The sequence below is a fragment of the Artibeus jamaicensis genome, unplaced genomic scaffold (genome assembly GCF_021234435.1).
Source record: "Artibeus jamaicensis isolate MK-2021 breed Jamaican fruit bat unplaced genomic scaffold, CSHL_Jam_final contig_3176, whole genome shotgun sequence".
NCBI lineage: Eukaryota > Metazoa > Chordata > Mammalia > Chiroptera > Phyllostomidae > Artibeus > Artibeus jamaicensis.
In genome coordinates, this window is record NW_026521740.1 from 1,090,771 (window position 1) to 1,113,197 (window position 22,427).

Consider the following 22,427-nt stretch of genomic DNA (forward strand, 5'->3'; position numbering starts at 1 on the left):
ATGAAATTTAAGCAGAGGAGCAGAACACACCAAGTTAAAGGCTTTATCTGGTTATGATCTTAGAGGGCAAAAGTTGCCAACATAATTTCTCATTTTTAATAGTGAAAGAGGGCTTCAAATGCATCATTTCTTAATTTTGGAATTATTTCAAGTTCATTTAAATAAATTAAAAAATAACTTGCTTTATCAAAACTGCATAAGGAACTTACATTTTAAAACCTCTAAACATTTAATTCTTTTTTTTTAATTTAATTCTCAATTTGTGTTTTGTTGTTAGAGCCAGGGATGGGTTGGCTTGTTGATTTAATTTCTTTTTCTAATGTATGACTCTGTGCTTGATAAAGAAATGGAGAGAAATGAGAGTGAGAAAAAAAAGAAACAGAACATTTGACTAATGACCTTTTAAACGAATCAAAACAGCAATCTATTTATATCCACTGGGAAATGTTCATCCTTTGAAGGCATCCCAGTCTCTTTATCCTATGTAGCCTTTTTAGGTGTTCCATTTTAATCCGGATCTAAATAAAGCAAGTAAATGTTGCACAGGATCAAATTTAGTCTTGCTAAATGAGAAATCTATTAGGTTGGGAACTCTGTTGAGGTTGTTTTGCTGGGATATTGGTTTCTCTTTTTCAGTACCAACCTCACTTTGTACCCATTGGGCACAACCTCCTGTCCTTCCGTCCGGCTTCACGACCCGTCACCATCTCGAGGAGAGCTCTAAGTGACCCTGAGGCACAGTTCTTTGCAGAACCACCACTTTAAAGGTGAAAGATTGTGTGACTCCAACAGTGTCCTGGAAATTCCTGTGTGCTCACCATTTTCATCCCTAATATGACTCTGGTAGGTACAGAACATAAAACCATTGCAAAATGTAATCAACAGTCGTCTATGTTAGGCTAGTTCAGATCAAATAAACAAAATCGTGTAGCTTTCCTTGTTAAATTCACTCCTAAGGACCATTTTAGTTTCTGTTATTCTCAGGGAAAAAACCGAAACTACCTCCCTCAGTGGAGTTCCTGAAAGAAAAGCTTATAGAGCAGCCTCTCAGCGAAGTTTTATCTGGCTAAGCTTCTACTATTTAGGGTTCAGATGTGATGTAGCTGAGGAAAACATCTGTCTCTGGGTAGGTGAGGAAATATCATATAGATTTGTTAAGTTGTGCTCTTTACATATATTTGTTTACAGATCTCAAAGAATACTTTTAGCTTTAATAGATTCTAAAGATGCAGGGAATAATAAAGGGAGAGTTATGAATATGCTGGCCACCAGCCTGTTCTTTCAAACCAGGGCACTTCAGAAACTAGAGAGACTCTCCTAGAAATTATGCCAGTGCAGAAAGTTTAAACCAGGACTGTGACCCTGCCTGGAAGACTGGGACCTGTGGTCACCTTAATTATGAGGGGAGGGCAAATAACAGTGGAATGCTAATAGAATCCATTAGAACTAAAGGGCTAGGGTGTAGTTTGGCAAGTGGTGATATTTATTTGACAAATCTGATGAATAAATATGAAGCCAACCTCCTATATTAATGTGGAAGGTGAATAATTTGATTGGAGTTATTAAGACCATTAAAACTGATTGCTTTAAGATTTGTTGTTATTCTGTTAGATTAAAAGATAAATCAATGTCAGCATTTTCCTGGGACCCTCCCCCCCCCAAATCAATCAATGACTAACTTAGTATGTGCCTCTGTTTCTAGTCATTTTGGTTTTCATTTTCACGGGCGGATTTTTGTCCTTGAAGATAGTAATAGTTGTGTTTATGTGGAATGTGAACCATGTCACTTCTTTCATTATAGCTGTTGAAAATTGTCATTCACAAATGTGTAGTGACTTTGCTTCGTGGAATTGAGACTCTGCAAATCTTTAAGCCACTTAGAAGAAATGTGTGCATGATTTATAGAACAAGCAAACAAAGCATGACCTTTCCTGAACTGATTAACAGCACTATTCTTCAGAATGGCGGTTTACTATAGATTCACTCACACTGAACAATCTTATAAATATTAATAAGGTATAATACAAATATGGAGCATGAAAATATAATGGATTTAAATAAAAGTTGCACCAAACATTTATATTGTTCTAGTGTAAGTTAGAAAGCTCAGATTACTTTCCCTGAGCTCTATTTTCTAATCACAGAACACCTCACATAAAATTTGAGAATGGCATGCAAGAAATTATTTCATTTTTAGTTTAACATTACATTATTGTTTATTTTTCATTATATATACTTTTGCACACCATGAATTGATAGCTGCCTAAAAATGGGGTAGAATTTACTTCACCTAAAGTGAATTAAAATGAAATATTGATAGATATGTTAAAAATTATTTTGACAAGCTTTGTTTCCCTTCCAGTGACCCAGAATACACTTGAACTCAAGAAGGACATGCTATAAAGTCACTTGGAAATCAGTCGTAACTATGCAGCTTGGCCCCTTTGGCAGCCACAGAAAGTGCTTTGAAACAGTATAAGATTACCATTCTTTTTTATTTTAGCCTTGCCATGTCAGGAATTGAGTAAGATAGGTTTAGAATGATGAGGTAACTACACTTTTACAACAGAAGATGTGCACCAGGGTTCCCAGCACAGTGATACCAACCTGACGGATGCATGGTGAACTCATGGACCTAAAACTCACAGCCCTGCAGTGCACTTCGACCAGCATTGCCTCCTTTAAGTTCCTTGAGGGCAGGGACCACCTGTATATCTCTAACTCCTAGGTCTCAGTGTTAAAACAGCAGTGTCCATGAGTGTTTCCTAAGTGGAATATTTAAATACATAAAACTAAAACTTCCACATTCTCAAGTTAAGATAGTATTATTGTGCTTATATCATTTTGTTTCCTTTGGTTAAAATGCAGAATTATTTGAGGTTCCTTTTTTTATGGAAATTCTTCAGAAAACCATGCTAAATATGTTCTTCCCTCTTCTTCCCCTACCCAATATTTAACTTACCACAGCTTCATGCTCACGGGAACAGTGGATGAATATTTCTGGTCAATAGTCACAGACCAACTATTTTAAAGTCAACTTGTTTCTCCCCAGCAGCACTGGCAGTCCTGTTTTCTTTAATACAGAGTTAATTTTCCAGTTGAGCTTTGTGTTGGCAATTCGTTATTGTGTGCATCACGGTACACATGATACCTGTAAGTGTATATGAAGAAGCAGTGTTAAGGTGGGGAGAAATATTCCTAGAAAAAAATTGAGAAGTGGGCAAAGCCCCCTTAGGGTTGTCCCCACGCATCCTTTGAGCACTTCCCTGTGTTTCCCAAGAAAGCCACCATTTCCTCATTGCTGAGGCTCTTTCCTTATAATATTGAGGAATGCAGGAAATGCATCTTGAAATTTCTAACTAGTGTTTCACATTTTAAATGAAACTATAAACTCATGATTATGGAACAATGCATACTATTTAACCATGTGCATGGGTGACCCCCAGAAGAAAACATGACCGTCTCTTAAAATAACAAATCTGTTCAGACAAATAGACAAGCTGACCTTTGAAGAGGCTCAGTTAATACGATCATATTTAAAACCTTCCACAGTGACCATCCGGAATAAAAAAGCAAAGGTCAAGCCAAAACCATATTTTAAATTTTCATTGTTACCCTAAGGCTATTCAAGCAAAATGAAATTTAGAAAGTGATCCAATTTTATTTCAATATTCATGTGTGAGGACAATTTATCTTTTGAATAATTCAGTCCAGTTTTTCTCTGGATGGGTGAGGAAAGAAAAGCCTTAAATGTTTGTGAATTAAAAGGAACATGAAGGAAAAAATGGAGCTGTGGCAGTGGAAAGGGGGCAGATTTCCCCAACACATCTATCTACGTGTCTTTGCTACTGATTTACTTTCTTTCCAATAACCTCCACGGAAGCGTGCGGTGGTCTCTCTTTACCTCATCTAGGGCATGTATGGCCCAGCAGGGTTTCTTGGGAGATCAACTAGTGCAATGTAATGATAAAGCAACAGTACTATTGGGAAATAATGTTCCTGATAAAGCAAAGTAAAAAATTAGTTGGGCTAAGTATCATCCACACATGAATGGCGCACGGCTGTTTTGTCTTAGAGAACTCCAAGAAGTAGGCAGAAGAAAGAAAATGGTGAGCAGTAATCCTTTTCAAATCACTTTGCTTAAAATACCTCAAATAACTAAACACGAAAACAGTATCTAAGAAGGTAAATACAAATAAAAGGGAAAAAAGTCTCTTTCATGTCAGATAACACATTACCAAAATCACCAGAGGAAAACAATCTTGCCTTCTGTCATTGGTAACAATCACATACTGACTTTAAACTGTCACAAAGCTCAGAAAAGAATGTGCAACTTTTATTCCTCTAAGTACAGAGTGAATTCTTCTTTCATTTGTCTGGCTTTTTGATATTTTTCTAATGTGTCTCCTGTGAACATTTTTTCTTTTATTCTGAGAACTAACTTCTTTCTAAGTGAAATAGCTGTAATAAAATGTGCAGAATTGATTGCTCAGAAGATTAATGTTCTTAAGGTTGATGTCCTCTCTTTAGCCATATAGTATGATAACCAGAGAAGAAAAAAATAACTCATATGCTTTTCTACTAATATACTATCCTCTACTGCAGGGTACTTCCTAGAATAATCTTAGAATTTCTTTAATATGATTTGTTATATTTTCTCTTCTGAGTCAAGATATCTTATTTCTCCTCACTCCAAATAAATGACCCTGTTTCTTACAGAAAGGATGGAAATAATCTATAGCTGTATTTCTTGTAAAAATTCAGAGCTGGTATTTTTACCAGACAGGGATGGGCCTGGAGTGGGTCTGCCTCAGGCTCCCCTGTATGTTTTGGTTCTTGACTTCATGTCCAGATGATTTTTGAGAGTCCATTTATTAAGGGTGGGGACAGTAAGACAAAGGAAAGACTTAGGGTAAAGGAAGTAACAGAAGAGAGCTTAGGCAGTGCTCTGCTCTGCCTCCCAAACTTTTGGCATCTCTGGGACACACTGGAAGAAGAAGAGTCATCTTGGGCCATACAACACCATTAAACACTAATGGAGTATTGGTATTATCCAATAAGCACCACTGGTTAAGTAAAGTATCTTTAGCCCATTGTATGTGCTTGCTTCCTCTGCCAGTTATAAAGGTTTGGGCTTATTTCTGGGCTCTCTATTGTGTTCCCTTGATCTATGTGTCTGTTCTTATGCTAGTACCATACTATTTTGATTATATTGGCCTTTTAGTATAGTTTTATATCAGGTATTGTGATCCCCCCTGCTATGTTTTTCTTTTTCAAAATTGCCATGGCTATTTGGGGTCATTTACAGTTCCATATAAATTTTTGAAATATTTGTCACAAGAACTTCCTGAGTTAACTAATTTTAAATGTACTATATGATACAAAATAAATCAACAATGAGCTTCCCATTAAGGGAAAATCACCTCTGATAATTGGCTATATTACTTCTATGTATGAAATTATATACATATAAATATATATAATCTTCCAAAGGAAGGGTTAAATTATACACTTAGTTTTGTAATCTCTTTTTTTTACAAAATACCCTTTTTGTATGTTCTAAGTTATAACTGGAATTGTGTTATATCAATAAAATAATTTGGGAAGAATTGATATTATCCCTACATCATCAATTTTCCCCATATAATTTGCCTGTTTTATTCAAGTATTTCATACCTCTCAGGGAAACTTAGGTTTCTCAATAGTATGTCTTGTATAGAAGTTTTTAGAACCCTCTTCTTAATGGCTAGCCTTATAGTTCAACTCTGGTATTGCTCACTTCATTTTTATAAGCCTATTTTTCCTTTCCTCAACTTCTTCCAAGCCACATTTGTTTGAAACATTTGGAAAGAAGGTATACTTTTTTATTCCACAAAAAATGCTTTAATTTTTGGTTAGCATATTTGTCTCTATTTGTGGGGTTTAATTCTGGGGTTGTCAGGATGTGAATATGGCTATGAGTTTTTACCTGTTGTATTGTAGTCACTTTGAGACTCACAAATCTGTCCTGCATAGTGCCTTCCATGTTGAGATTTCGGAATAATTCTAATTTGTCATCATTATCAAATTGTTCATATAGCCACTTTGTCCAGTGGCTTCCCTTGGAAGATGCCACAACAATAGTGATAGGATTTTAATGAAGAGTTACCAAATATATGGCAATGTTATAAAGAAAATCTTGAATTCTTAAAATTTTCAAATAATGATTCCCTTGTCTGTAAACTCTTACAATTAGATGAATTCATCATAAAAAATAAGTTGGCATAGGAAACTAAAGAAACATTTCTTTTAAATAATTCTAAGGACTTACAAAGGACTTTAATCTTGCTATTTTTAACATCATGGTGTTGGAATAGGAGAAACCGAGTGTGAAATAGAAGAAAAATAAAAGGTAATGAAAGTAGAAATGACAAATTTAAACTTCTGTCAAATAAAATTGAAGTCAAGTTTTTGTTAGACTCAGCAAACAACCTTTACCAGGTTCCGTGTTCCAAATATAGCAAAGCACACAAGCATCCTCTTCAGGGGACCTACTAGGTCCTGGGGCAAAGCTTTCATTTTGATTTTAAAATCTTTGATATTACACATTTTTTTGTTCTCTTTTTCCATCTGATAACCATCTTCCTCTGACTTCCTTTGATGTGACAGTCATGTTTCCGATGTATTTTAGGTCCTTAAGGAAACCCAAGAAAGCATGTACATAAATATATATGTCGAAAATCACCATGGTTTTGTTAGCATGGTTTTGTGTAAGAGGAATAGCTATTCTTTAGTTTATTTCTAGAAAATCACTGACTCAGGTGACTTTTTAAACTCCCTCTGCAAAATGTTATGAACATTTATTCTATTTTAATTACTTTACTAACTTCAAAAATTATAACTTAAATATGAAAGACAACACATTGAGTAACATAAAATTTTATATGGTATGAGAATAATCAGCTTTGAAGTAAAATAAGTCAAATCTTGTTTCTATATAGCTTTCTTTTCTAAAATATTTTATTTCTTTTTTTAATTTTTAGAGAGAGAGGAAGGGAAGGAGAAAGAGAGAGAGAGAAACATCAATCTGTGGTTGCCTCTCACATGGCCCCCACTGGGGGACCGGGCCCACAACCCAGGCATATGTCCTGACTGGGAATCGAACTGTGACCCTTTGGTTTGCAGCCCACGCTCAATCCACTGAGCTACATCAGCCAGGGCTTTGTTTATATATAGCTTTCATCTGTGATTAATAGTCTCCTAAAATCAGAGTTTTAAAGTTAGGATACTTTCTAGAATATACTCAGTATAAGAATATCTCTAATTTCTGAAGTTAGGGAGGGAGCCACTTCCTATCCATGTATACCAATTGGGAATATAAATTTTATGAAAGCACTTGAATTTGCCATTCTGAAAATTGACAATACAATATGTAGGATAATTGCTTACAAGGGTGAGATCCTAAAGGGATACAGAACGATACTAAAGTTGGTCTCACTTATTGTAAAAGTTTCTGTATATTCTATATGTTTTTTGTGTGTGTTCAGAGATCATCTTCAATTTTTTATCCTTAAATGTAAATGTACTTATATCATTTTATCTACATTAACTACTTGTTTTTTTCTTTTATTATTAAAGGACTATAAAGATTAGTGTACAGTATGTAGTCCTAGAATAATATTAATTTATTCATGTACTCTATTTTAGTAGGTTAACAAAACTTATTGACAACTTCTGTGTGTTGGATATTCTAAGCAAGGCCTGAAAAACACAAACATAAATTAGCCTTTTCCTTAAGATGTTCACAATCACTAGTATAAATAGGAATGCACACCTATAAATTAGAGCTTCAGGAAGTAGGTGTTAATAGTTGCATGCACAAATTTCGTTTCAGAAATCAGAGGAAGGTAAAAATTATTTTTCCTAAGAAAAACAGGACTTTCAAAAGGTGAAATCTCAGCTCATCTGAAAGGGATTGTACCCTTACCATGTGAAAGAGAACTGAGAGCTATTTAAAGAAAGCCTACCATCTCCAACTTGTCTCAGGACAGCCATAGGAGGAATTGATTGGCTGAAGTGGTTGTCTGTCAGGCAGGAAGGGAAATGACTAAAGTTAAAACATTCTTTCTTTATCATGTAGATAGTAAAAGAGACAACACTAGGCTTTTTGAGCAGAAAGTTACATGACCAGAGGTTAGGCTTAGGAAAGTAACAGGTGGAAGCGTGAGGAGTGGTAGTGAATAGAAGGAGACAAGAGCAGGGGGCCAGTTTTGAAAGCAGTTGTGAAGGCCCGGGTGAAATATAGTGAGGACCTCAGTTAAGTCTTGGGTGGGAGGGAGATTAAAGAAAGGGGTCTACGGGAGGTTGCAATAAAAAAGAATGATAAGAGGGACATTCCTTGTTGAAGGACAGAGAATAGAATGTACATTTTGATTCTTTATTGTGGATATAATTAGCGAAAATATACTAAATAGATACAAGTTTTTGATTAAATTGATGATAAAATATAGAGAAGTAATTTAAGCAAAAGGGAAGAAGGGCACTAGGAGATTCATTATGTGTTTTCACAGTGATGCTGGCTGGTCCATAGACGGGTTGAATCTCCATTCATCCTTGATATAACCATGTGGCTGATGTAGAGTTTAGGTATGAGATGGATGATGTTACATTTTGGACTGCCTTCTGAGACTGTTTTAGAAAGCCACCAAATAAAGTGAATGTTTATGTGTCAAGCTTTAGAAAAAAATAATCTCCAGATAACTTTGGAGGATCATTTTCTGGAGTATAAAATCTTATTTTGTTTTTCTGCTGATTTTTTTACAAGCAGAAAACCCTATCTGGATCAACTTCAACCTCCCTTGAATCTGGATGGTTGTTGAACTGGAGGGATGCTTAGGCACAAAGTAAACCATAACAACAAAGCATGAATTTAAATAGCCTTGAATTGGCTTATTGAGAATGAGGATTCCTAACATTCTGTTTGCCTCACTATCCTTAAGTAAGTTGCAACCAAGCTGAGCCAGGAGACAGCCACATGTCAAAGGATCTGTACTGTTGACATGTGGTTGTCTAACAGCAAAGTGAGTGTGTGACAAACCTGACCATGACATAATTAAAAGTCATTCATTGTTTTTTCATATTCAAGGAAATTGGGTATTGCTGTTAACACAGTACATGCCTTGATAAATCCTAGTGAGAAATCTATCAAGCCTTTCAACTAAAGGTATTATGGGAATTCTTACATTATTTGTCAAGGAAAGATATAAAAATTAATTGGTTTTTAAATCCTTATGGAAGTCATTTAAACATGAGGATATAAGCCTCCCCCTTTTATGCACATTCTATTCCTATTTATCTACCTTGTTACAGCTCTTCATTTATGTTAGGAAGTCTTGCTGTACAAATTTCTTATCCTGTTAATGAGCACAGATTCATAAAATGCCTATAAGTACATATTCAAAAGTCATGGTTGTCTTATTGTACTCTTCAAGTACTGAGTTCCCCCATTCCAGGTGCTCGCTTGCTCTATCTATCTATCTATCTATCTATGCACATATATTCTCTCTCTATATATAACATATATATTTTCTCTATATAGAAACACACACATATATATATTTATATTTAATACATACTTAAAGGTAATGCATTCTTTCATATTTGCTCCCTTAAAACTACTTTATTTGAAAGTGAAAATGTTAATATTTACCTATATATTTTCATTTTAATGATGAATTTGAAAAACCCCTTTTAGTTACCTGAATCTGTTTGAGTATTTTGTATTACATATCACTGGACTTCATCATATTATAGGGTTTTTTTCTCTATAGTAAATGATTTGATGGTTTACAATTTTTCTTTATAAGAGTCTACAGTCAAGCTTTCTTTCACCCACATATAATTGGAACTGGCATTCAGAGTTCTAACTCTTAATGTGATTTCTTACATTATTTTTCACCCTTTTGAATTTCCTCAATGACTCAAATCCTTTGGCATTTGAAATGTGTTTTGTTAACTGAAATTATATAAACAGCTCATTTAACTTGACCTTCAAATGTTCCTTCCTTTCTCATTCCTTTGGGGTGAACATAGCACAGACTGTTAGTATCTGCTCTAGCTGTGAAGTGGCATCCACCTTCCCCCAGCTCTTCCCCTTCAGGACGCCAGTCATGCTTTGTCCATGCTGACAAGCAATTATTAGTCTTTGTTTCCCTTACACTGTATATTGGAAAAACAATCATTGAAAGGAATTGTAAAAGTGGAAACCATTATCTTTGCACTATTGTGGTAACATAGCTTTTCGGCTTGCTGAGAATATCCATTAGTTTTGTTCTCTTATCTAAAAATGATTTCTTCTGTGCTTTGTATTGTTCCAGGAGTTGAATATTCCACCAAAGTCTGCCACACTAAAGATGGATACCTTTATTTCTATAATAGCTGAGGTATTTTTCTTATTGCCCTTTGTTCCATGCTTAAAGGCATTCTTGGTTCATTTCAATTCCAGTTGTATTAGCTGTAATTTGGGTGCTTTTAAAAAGCCCATTTGACTTGCAAGAGCTTTTTTCATCTTTTTTTTCTTTCAGTATTGGTTTGACCTCAGTCTACTGAGACAAATTCATCCTGAGATACATTTATGCACAGTGTTCATGTATACAGATGGGCCAGGGACACTTAGCTAGGTACTTTACTTCAATTACAGCTAAGAAAATTTTGCCTTTGAAGTTTTGATTATATCAGGCCTTAGAAGTAGGCCAAATTTTTCTCAGTAAAATTATCCTTTCAAATTTTATCTGAGAGTGTCAAATTCACTCTATTTCTTAAATGTTTTACCTTGTGAAAGTAAATGAAGACCACCCAAAAAGAAAAAGCAGAGTCTCATTATTTAGAGCTTGTAACTGAGCCAACCACCATCACTTGGGTTTGACCAATGCAAAGAAGACAGGTGGGGAGGGGAGAGAAGCTTTACATGATGAACAGAGCAGCCTTTACATTTGCTCTGATTGATGAATGTTGGCTTTGGGGAGGGGCATGTGGGCAATCTAGAAAAAAGGCCTTCTATATGATTGTTTGAGGAGCATATTTGGCTTTCTCTGGTTGGTCTTCAGTTAGAACTGAGCCAGGCAAAAACATGGAAACCTGTCAATCATTGAATGACCAAGTCCTGACTATTTTGGGCCTGTTGTTACAGAGATTTTAGGTTGGCTTCTTGAGCTTAAATCTGATGAAGTAGTGGGTTAATGTTTTATTGTCATATGTGGTCTTGCCATATCTATTCTCTCAAAGTCTAGAATATGCCTTCTCTGAAAATGGATTAAAAAAATCTCAAAGCCCAACAATAACAATGCTTTGCACTCTGGCAAAAGAAAATTACTGGGAACTATTTATATCTAACAGTTGGGTTATAACCTATTTATTTATTTTTACTATAATGAGTCAATGAAAAAATAAAAATAATTTACTAATTGGGAATGAACGTTTTATTAATGGCTCTTATGAAAAGGTTTCTCTCATTTTGATCATGGCTTTGTAGTCTATATGACCTTAAAAATGTCAATCTCTCCGAAGTGTATTTCATTAACCATATTAGAGAACATATAACCATGTTATTTATGTGCTTTCAGTCTTTAAAATTGTTAGGTGATTGTAATGTCATAGAAATTGAAGAAAAATATCCAGGAAAAAATACACAACTGAAATCATCAGTATTCTTAACAGTACAGAATTTTCAGAAAAGTTGATGAAGCTAACTTCCAGACAGGTAATTTTTCTGTGTGTGTGTGATCATATCTGTGTATTATATACACACATACATATTATATAATATACATTATATTACACATATGCAATGTATTATATACGTAATATACATTATATTACACACATGTAATGTATTATATACACATATACATATTATATATGTATATATTACATGCATATAATACATATTATATATGTATTATATATGTAATATGTTTGTATGTGTGTTGCTGTGTGTATATTATGTATACACATGCATAAACATATCCATATTATATATATATACATGTATAAGTGAACAGGATATGGAGTAGTGTCTCCATGGACTATGAGATGTTGGGTGAGCAGCAGGTCCTGAGAAAGATTGGCTTTTATCAATCTCTTACTATGCAGATAGATTGCCATTCATTTTGAGAAGAAAAGGTGCCCAAGCTTCAGACGTCATATGTGAGAAATGGAGGCATGATTACCAAAGAGAAACCAAAGACACTCCCTGCTATATGTTACTTTGTATTTATTTTTTGTCCTGCTCATGTTTACTGCCTTCAAGTTGATGTGAAAGTGTATTCAAAATCATCACCTAAAACATTCTTCAGCTTCCTTCATTTAGCTTACGTGTGACTATGGATTAATGTGTTTCTAAGGGTTGGCTGGACTCCTTGGCTGCTCTCAACTTCTTATCACCTCCCCATTATATAAGCAATTACATTACACTATTATAACAGAAAGTATCAATAAATTTTTTAATAAAAATGATAACCATTGTATTTATCATTTCTTGATTATTCTTTGCATATTTACATGTGAAGAAAATGTCAAATAGCCCTGGCTGGTGTGCCTTAGTGAATTAAGTGCCAGCCCACGAACCAAAGGGTCACTGGTTCGATTCCCAGTCAGGGCCTATGCCTGGGCTGTATGTCAAGTCCCCAGTAGGCGGCCCGTGAGAGGAAACCACACATAGATGTTCCTTTCCCTCTCTCCTCATCCCTTCCCCTGTCTAAAGATAAATAAATAACATATTAAAAAAAGAAGATGTCAAGTAATTACTTCATATTTCACAATGGGTAAGTTGTTATAAAAGATTCTGTTTTCTACTGGAAAAAATGTATTCCCAACAGAGTATTAAACTTGGCATAAATTATGTATATCATGTAAATTTTTAACTGAAATTTGAACAAATGCATAGGTTTATTCTGTATTTTGGGGTAATAATATATAATTTTAGATGTGTGTATGCAATATACATGTGCATATATACATATGTGTGTATATATATTTCCTATTAGCAAAATGACTTTACTTATTAGACAATAATACATATTAAGAAAAATAGTGGAAGATAAGTGTGCTGTAGAGACAAATTTTCAGTCACTGTGGTTTCCAACTCTCAAATAAAATATGAGTGAATCTTGGCCATAGTGGCCATTGTTATGTTTTCCATTGTGTTTGATTACAATGCTAGGCAGGGAAAAAAAGACATCCTTTTTTGTTGACTGAGATGTCCTGCTGATATAAAATATAGATGCCAAACTTAGGACCTTTTAGAGCAAAAAGAGTTCCAAAGTGAATACTCCATGGGTGTATAGCCCATTGTACTAAGCATAAGGATCTAACATTCATGCTATTTTTGCACTTGGATTGGAGTATTGATGAAAACAGTGACCAAAGAGGGGGAGAGGACAGCAGTAGAGTGAGAAAGATGGCCAAAAAATGAACAAAGTAACAGAAAAAAGAGGCTTGAATCTGAAAAGTTCATAACATAGAATAAGTTAGATTCATGCAGTGATACTTAATTTGGATCCTTTCTCTTTGTTCTCAGTTCCTTTCTGGTTCATTCAATTTGATAAAAATATTCTTCACTTCTTTTATGTTTTTCCATGGATTGATAACACTAGTTGGCAGAGCAAGACCTGAACAATGGGCATAATTGTTACTGCTTTCTATTTAAGTCGGAGTAATTCTCACCTTGAACACAGAACATATGCCTTTATCACGACCTACAAAACATATGGCGAGATTAATTATACATGCTTTGGATTCTTAGAAATGAGAAATTTAATCTCTATGTGTGTATTTGATCCTCTCCAATTTTTATGTTAAGTATAAAAACTGAGAGCTTTCAATTAGACCAGATTAAACAGGGCAGCTTGCAAAAACCTAAACAAACTTGAACGTGAATTACTTAGGTTAATGTTTCAGTGTGGATTTCTTTATTACTCACTAATTAATCTTTTTGGCTACACTGCCTTCCTTGCCCACTACTGAACAAATTCCAAATAAACATGGTCCCTGAGTTCCTTGAGTGACTACAAACTGATAAACACTGTGGCCAGTAATATCTGATAGGCCCCTATCAGAGGGATCCCTTTCTATTCACAACTGGAGTGCCCTTTCTATTCCTTATTGACTTTCATATATGTGACAAAATGGTACATCCTCAAAAAGGAAATTATATCCCTTCATACTATCTGCTAGCTCCCTACCTCCACTCATTCATTATTCATTCATTAAATAAGTCAATTTCACCTGTTGAGTACCTTCTATGTGCTGGGCTCTAGTCCAGATACTTGAGGACATCAGTGAACAAAACAAAGGTAACTCACTTGCCTGTGTGGAGCTTATGCTCCAGGTTGGGGTGCGCAAGGCCTTACACATATGATATGATCATAGAGGCTGTCAGGAAGTGAAATATACAATGAAAAAGGTGGAGCAAGGGGAGTGCCTGTCATTTCATTTAATAGTTTCACTCTCACAGGCTTCAGTGAGAATGGTGACTGTAGAAAAAACAAGTCAAAAAAGCAGGAAAATAGAATTAGTAGGACAGAAAAGACAGAGAGAACATAGTAAAAACCTCAAAGATGGAAGCATGACTGGCATGTCACAGGAATAGTAAAAAAGCCTGTTGGAGTGGGTCAGAAATTCAAGCCAAAACGTGGTGGTACCTCCACCCAGTGGAATACTGCACAGCAGATAGAAAGAAGGAGCTTCTACCCTTCACAGCAGCATGGATGAAACTGGAGAGGATTATGCTGAGTGAAATAAGCCAGGCAGTGAAGGATCACACCATACGATCTCACCTATAACAGGAACCTAATGAACAAAACAAACAAGCAAAATAGAACCAGAGGCATGGAAACAAGGAGCAGAATGACAGAGACCAGAGAGAAGAGGGAAGTGAGATAAGGGAGGCAAAAAGTGGAAGGTCTAGTTAATGCACAAATATAAAGGCCCCATGGACATGGACAACAGGGTGGGGATTGACTGTGGGAAGCTGGTTGGGGGAGGGGATGATTGGGACAGGGGAGAGCAACGGGGGGGATTGAGACAACTGTAATAGAACAACAATAAAAATAAATTAAATGAATCACATCAAATAAAGTAAAATAACAGTTTTAGGAAATTAGAAAAAAAGAGAAAAAGAAAGAAAGAACCATGAAGTGAAAGGAAGCAGCTCACGGATGCCCTTGTAGGTTGTTGTCCAGACTTTGGTTTTGCTCTGAAAGAGATGGGAAACCATTAAAGGGTTTTGAACACAGATGGACACACTCTGATTTAGCCTTTTGCAGGCTTGTTCTGTCTGTTGTTTGAGAATACATTCTAAGGAGACAAAGGAGATGCAAGAGAACTTATTGAAAGGCCATGAACTCTAGAAGAGACGTGGGATTCAGACCAGAGTATTAGTATTTAACTTGGTGAGAAGTGGTAAGATTCTGAAATTATTTTAAAATAGACTTAGGAGAATTTCCTGACAAACAGGATATGAAATGTGAGGGAAAGAGTGGAAGCAAAGGATCGCTGATATGTCTACTTCTCAGTAACTGTCAACAGCTACCCTAGATCCTTCTACCTGGATATTGTTACAGGAGTGCCGAAAAGCCCACTACCTGGTCTCCCTGCTTCAATGCAAAGATGCTACATATTATTTTTACTACAGCATCAAAACATACCTTTTCAGACGTAAATTAAGAAAACTCTGCATTAAATCATTTTATGCTTAGCAAAAGTTATAACATCCTTCACATGAAGTTTCTGGTATAAAAGGGCAAATATGATCTATTTGCCTATCTCTGTAACCTTTTACCTAATCTTTCTAGTGCTTCAGTCACCAGTTCTTACTATTTCTAGGACTCACTATTTCTAGGACAGCAAAAGCCAGTGGATTCATTAGCATCAGAGAGATGTTTTTTCCCTCAAAATTTTCCATGGCCTATTTCTTCACAAGCTTATTTGCTATGCCACTTCTTCCTTTGGACCTGAAAATTAATTTCCCAAATTCTTGTTCTTCTCTTCCTGTTGTACCCAAGACTTTCCTGACTTAATAGGGTCAATTTCAGGTTAATGGATCATGAGTAGAAGTGGTAAGTGCCACTTTCCAAATACTCCCATGTGGGGTTCTTCAGCATTTACACTCTCTGGCCAGTGGGAATGCGTGCTGTCCATGGTGACTTTGCAAGATGTGTTGAAGTTGAGACAGCCTCGGGCAACCTTGATCTCTGAATAACATGGAGGAGTGTACCCTATATAACCTCTTACCTGCATGGTACTTTTATGTAAGAAATGAATTTTTATTGTGTTTAAGAAATTATACTTCTTAGGGTCTCCATTACCAGTGTGGGGATATATTTGCTGCAATTGCCTACCAATGTAACATACAATTCAAAATAGAATTAATTTCATTATATTACTAATTAGTATCTGAGTTCTTTCTACTGTTTAAGTATGTTAGTCTTTGCATTCCTCCTAGAAATGAAGCTTCACAAACGCATAGATTGAAACATTCTGGATGGGATATTAAATTCCATGTGTCTACAATAATGATCAACATATTAAATAAAACCTGAGCTATCATTATATTGAAAATGCCTATTCTTCAACTTCTTTTTACAAACTTGAAAATGAACATAAAGGCTTAAGCATTTTAACTGATATTTCATTAAGAAGTATATTTTAGGATAACAACATAGCCTCAGTTGACAAAGAAGAGTTCTTTACAGAAGATAAATATAGAGGGAATTATAGTATCAGGAAGTCTTGATTATGTAATCTTAGGAAAAAATATTCAGGCAAAGACTGCCAATTTTTGTCAAACCATGAAAAGAAATGTTGAGTGGAAACTTGTCAATATGTGTAAAGATATCAGAGTACCAATGACAAATTATTTGCTGACAATAAGGGGGTGTGAACTTTATAATAAAAATATCAATCTATAACTACTTTGACCCTGTGTGTAAAATCATCTTTATTTGTCTTTCGATGTAATGAATTGTGAGAAATTTGAAATAGCCTATGAACTTTTCTTGCCAAACTACTTACTCTGAATCTAATGAAGACTTTATATGTAACTTTATATGAAATATATTGGATAAATGAACTACATAGGTGCCATCAGAATTAAATAATCAGATAATTTCAGAAAAAAAACACAAATCTAGAAGTTAGGGCACATTAAAGCACAACTTTCTAGTCTCTCTTCAGTAAGTCAATACCATTTAAAAAAGAATATGTAACTATTGTAGACAAAAAGATATTTAGTATAGTGGTTTCACTTGTGTCAATGGGACCTAGGATTCAGACTTTTTATTAACATACAGTTGACATTCAATATAATATTAGTTTTAGGTGTACAACATAGTGATTCAACATTTATATACCTATAATGTGATTACCACAATAAGTGTGGTTTCATTTTTTGCTTGCATCTATCCAGTTTTCTCATCTGTCACTGTTCGAAGTGACAATATTATTGATTATATTTTCTGTGCTGAACATTACTTCAGTTATAACTAAAAGTTTGTATCTCTTATTCCATTTATCTCTTTACACCTGTTCCCCATACTCCCACTGCTCTGAAAACCATTAATTGCTTTTCTGTAGCTATAAGTCTGTTTTTGTTTGCTCAGTTTTTTGTTGTTGTTTTGTAGATTCTACTTGTAAGTGAAATCATATATTGTTTGTCTTTCTCTGTCTTACTAATTTTATTTAGCTTAATATCCTCTGGGTCCAAGCATATTGTCACATGTGGCATTGGCATGGGTGATTTTTTTCATTGCTGAGGAACACTAATACATCATCTTTTTTTGTCCACTCAGCTATCGAAGGACCCCACAATTCTGAGGTTGCTTTCCTATCTTGATTATTGTAAATAATCGTGCAATGAAAATAGGGGCACATATATTGTTTTAAATTAGTGTTTTTATTTTTTGGGGGGGGGATAAACACCCAAAAGTGAGATAGCAGGGTAGTATTTTTGATTTCCAATCCCACCAGCAGTGCATGAGGGTTTTCCTTTTTTCATATGTTTGCCAATACTTTTTATCTGTTGGCTTTTTTTATAATAACCGTTCTGACAGGTGCGAGGCAATATCTTATTGTAGTTTTGATTTGCATTTCTCTGAAGATTAGTAATGTTGAGCATCTTTTCATGTGCCTGTGGCCATCTGTATGTCTTATTTGGAGAAGTGTCTGATCAGCCTCTCTAGCTATTTTTCATTCAGATTGTGTTTTTGATGTTGCATTGAATGAGTTATTTGTGTATTAACCCATTATCCTGTGTATTGTTTGCAAATATCTTCTCTCATTTCATAGGTCGTTTTTTTAAATTTTGTTGGTGGTTTTCTTCACTGTGCAAAATGTTTTTAGTTTGATTTAGTACCATGGTTTATTGTTGCTTTTGTTACCCCTGACTGGCCAAATGTATACAAAAAGTATTGCTAAGACCAAACAGTACACTGCCTATGTTTTGTTCCAGGAATTTTATGATTTCAGGTCTTACATTTAAGTCTCAATTCTCCAGTTCTGACTAACAAGATGACTTTTTAAAATTTATTTTTATTTTTTTCAACAATGTCTGGGCTAAGGCCAAGTTGAAAGTAACTCTTACAAAATCCCAGTAAATAAGAACAAGGTAGGCCTACCCTAGTCTTCCGGAGCTTGTAGATATTACAGTAGCAGACACCTTGAAATTTATCATTATAATTTACATTAGAGTAGAAATTATTTTACATTAACATTAACCTCTTCCTCCAACAAGATTCCATTAGAAAATAATGTTTTCTGTAGGCTGCTCTTGTTTCCAGCCAAGAAGCTTTATACAATATGCATATTCGACCCCATTCTTGTAATTATCCCTTTCTTTGAAGCCATTAGGATATTGAGAAAATGATTCCTTCATTCGGAATGTGTCTTCCAGCACATCCCCAAATTGTTACCACAGCATAGACTTCATTCTCTCTCCTGCATGAATAGCACATTTAGATCTGAGAAGGTAAAGCCTACAAAATTTAAATGCCATACCAAATACACAGAATCCTCAATTTAGAAGTTCTTAATTATTTTTACTAATGGAGGTTTTCATAGCCCAGGTAAGGGGAAGTAAGGAAAAACTGAAGCTTCGCTTAGCATTTGATTTAACCCTTATTTTCTCATCTTCCTCTCTTCCCTCTGCTGAGATCTCAACAGTTTAAAATGAGCAGCAGAAAGCAGCTGAATTGGCTTTTTCCATCTAATTGGCTTTTATCGTCTCTTGTTTGGTTGAGAGTCTAAAAAAAACTGGTAACTAGAAGTGGGTGAAACCAGAGTGCAGTTGTTTCATACAATGTGTAATTTAATACTGCGTAATGGAGATTTCCTTATTTAACTTACATGAACACAAAACATTTAAAATAGTTTACACTGTGGTATAGTTCACTGATCAATAATACTGACTCTTCACACATATTTGAGGTCATTTTCAGGATTATGGGCAAAGACAGTTACTCTCATAGTGGGAAGGACCTATATTCATTTTTGTTTCTGGACTGTTTTCTGGTGCCATGTACAAGGCCATGTGGAAGTCACTGGGGATAACTTGGCATATAGCACAGGTAAGGTCCCAGCTCAGATGGAGGCAGCTACTTTTAGAGAACACTTAAAACATGTGCCTGACATTGATCCGAATGCCTTAAACGTGTTAACTCATGCCATTCTCAGCTCAGCCCTGTGGTGTAGGTATGAATATTAGACTTGTTTTACAGATGATGAAATGAAGGCAGCAAATGGTGTCATATTGTCCCTTAGAGCTACAGACATGATGAAGATGGATTCCAACCCTGGAGGAGCGGATAGTCTGTGTTCTTTACTATACCATGATCTCAGTGTGAGCAAAATGCAGTGTGCATGTTCCAGTGTGGGGATGACTATTAATAAGAAAATAAGTGAAGAAGAAAGTAGATGCTTGAAAGTAAAAAAATCCTGATTCTGATCCTTTACAACGTTACCAACTTTGCAAATCATTAGTACTAGCAAAACTAGTGACCCCTTGGGTGAAAAAATGTTTAGTTATTATATCCCACAACACAGAAGGGCAAATCAGGCGCCCCCAGGGCACTTCCTGTAATTTGATGAAGTGGTTCTCTGCAACCCCTTAAAAGGGGAAGTTCTGGCTACCTAGAAATGATTATATGTTACCTCTCCTTCTGTTGTTTTTCATGTAACATTGCCAGTTTCTCAGAATGTGTAAAGTTTTTTTTGAAAAAAAAATCAATGATAATCTGACTTCACCTTCATCTCATCTCAGGAACCCTAGAGGACTGGGTTATAAACATGTTGAAAAAATGCTTTCTTGGAAATATGTGAAAAACTGTAAAGCAGGTATCATGAGACATATGTTTTGTACTCAATTTGTGTTAGGAAAAATAGGCTAAGTAGTACTGTGGTAACACCTAACTCCCAAATGCCAGTGTCTTAACAAAGCACAAATGTTGTACTGCCCATTATTTCCTTAGGGACCCAGGCTGATTGAGGCTCCAATATTATGAAACTGCACATATGATACAGAATTTACTGAGTCACCTCAGCAACAGGGAAGACCTCAGGCTCTTTTATATTATTTGTCTTAGAAGTAACATGTGACTCCCACCCACATGCCATGGACTAAATCTAGGGGGTGTATGACCCCCTTAAAAGGACTGAGAAACTGGGACATGAAATGACAGATTTGATGAGGATCACTGTCTCTACCACCGTACACTCTCCTGGTCACCAAAATATTCCTTTTATCCTTCCTTTCTACACTTACCACTTGTTCATCCCTTTCCAAAGGAATCCAGTTGACCTAAAGTCAATCCAGTCAACATGCTGAGCTCAAAATCTAGAATCTCTGGGTGTTGTACACTGTTTTTTACATCAAGCTTGGAAGTGGTGCTCTAGGTTGGAGGGTAATGAATTCTAAAGCCAAGTTATCTCCCCACGACAGTATAGTAGATACTACGAAGTGGTGATCCAAGGCAAAGATCCACAGTAAACATTATCATGTGGGGAGAAGGAGTGCTGCAAATCCGTCACTGGTATGTATTTCCCCATGGGATAGATATGGTGAAGAATCCTTACTCAGAGGGTGATATATGTTCCTTAAAGAGGGGCTAGTCTTGGTCATGTAAGTGCTTTTCTTATTGATCTCTGATTCTACTGCAGGGATATTGTTTTGTTTCTTTGGCTCCACCTAAAATGAGCAGTAAGAAAAATGGGCTGAGAGGTGAGCGGTATTTTCAGCTCACTGCCTGTTGTATGAAGGTTAAGTTTGAGCAGCTACAGGACTTTATAGTCCAGACTTATATTTTATTTGGCAGATCAGTTATCTCAAATATGTAATAGATTTCTTGTATTTATGATTCCAGTTCATTCCAACTGCAAATACCAGTGCTGCAGCATTTTCCTAATCATAACTCTCAGATCAACTCTGTTCTTCTGCCTTTACAGCTGTCTCTCTTGATATAAAGAGAGTTACCATGACCGTGTCAGGCTTTCTCTTAATCATCTTTTGCCCTGAGCTAAACATTTCAAAAACAGGCACAACTAATCTATAATAATTTAAAATCAGGACAGTGGCTACTTTAGTGGGTAGGAATAGAGAATAAGAGGAGAATTTCTCAGGTGCAGGAACCATTTTATTTGTTGATTCTGTTACAGAGGTCTATTCACTCTGTGAGAATTCATCAAGCTGTATTTGATTTGTGCACTTATATATGATATACTTAAAAATGACTTTGTTAGTAAAAATAGTTCATCTTTCTCTCTTGAAAGACTAGCTAATTTACACCAAAACTCAAACTTAAAACAACCAGAAAATTCAACTCTAAGCACACTGGGAAGTGGTGTGGTCTTCCTTCCTGCTTCTTGAGAATTTTGAGAAGGGCTAGGTGAGGAACTGGGAATGGACATATGCTTTTATTGCTCTTGTGTAAATACTTGGGAGTGGAATCTATAGGGCCTATTGTTGCATGTTTAACTTTTTGAGAAACTTTCCAGCTGTTTTTCGAAGTGCCTATATACTTTTGCATCCCCAAAATAGTGTATGAGAGTTCTAGATGGTCCACACTCATGAAAACACTGTGATTATCCATCTTCTTACTTTTAGCAGTTTTAATTGGGTGTAGTGGTATCTTGTTATGGTTTTAATTTGCATTTCCTTAATAGCAGACAATATTGAGCTCCTTTTCATCTACTTATTTGACATCCACATATCTTTTTGGTGAAATGTCTATTCAAAATTTTGGTTTATTCTTTTTCTTATTGAGTTTTGTGAGATCTTTATATATTCTGGGTATAGAATCTTTAACAGACTTCATTTCTAAATATTTTTGTTGTATGAGCCCTACTATTTATACAGTAAAATTTTTAGTTACCTCAGAAGAAGACCACTTTTTAGAAAAGTA

General features: G+C 35.4%; 1 long non-coding RNA gene across 1 annotated transcript in view; it reads left to right on the top strand.

The window, feature by feature from the left end:
- Window positions 1-601: 601 nt before the first annotated feature.
- The window catches only part of LOC128627110 (uncharacterized), a 65,466-nt gene continuing 43,640 nt past the window's right edge, over window positions 602-22,427 (top strand). Inside the window, exon 1 of the long non-coding RNA XR_008391232.1 lies at window positions 602-843. This is a non-coding gene — a long non-coding RNA (uncharacterized LOC128627110). The remainder of the gene's footprint in view (window positions 844-22,427) is intronic.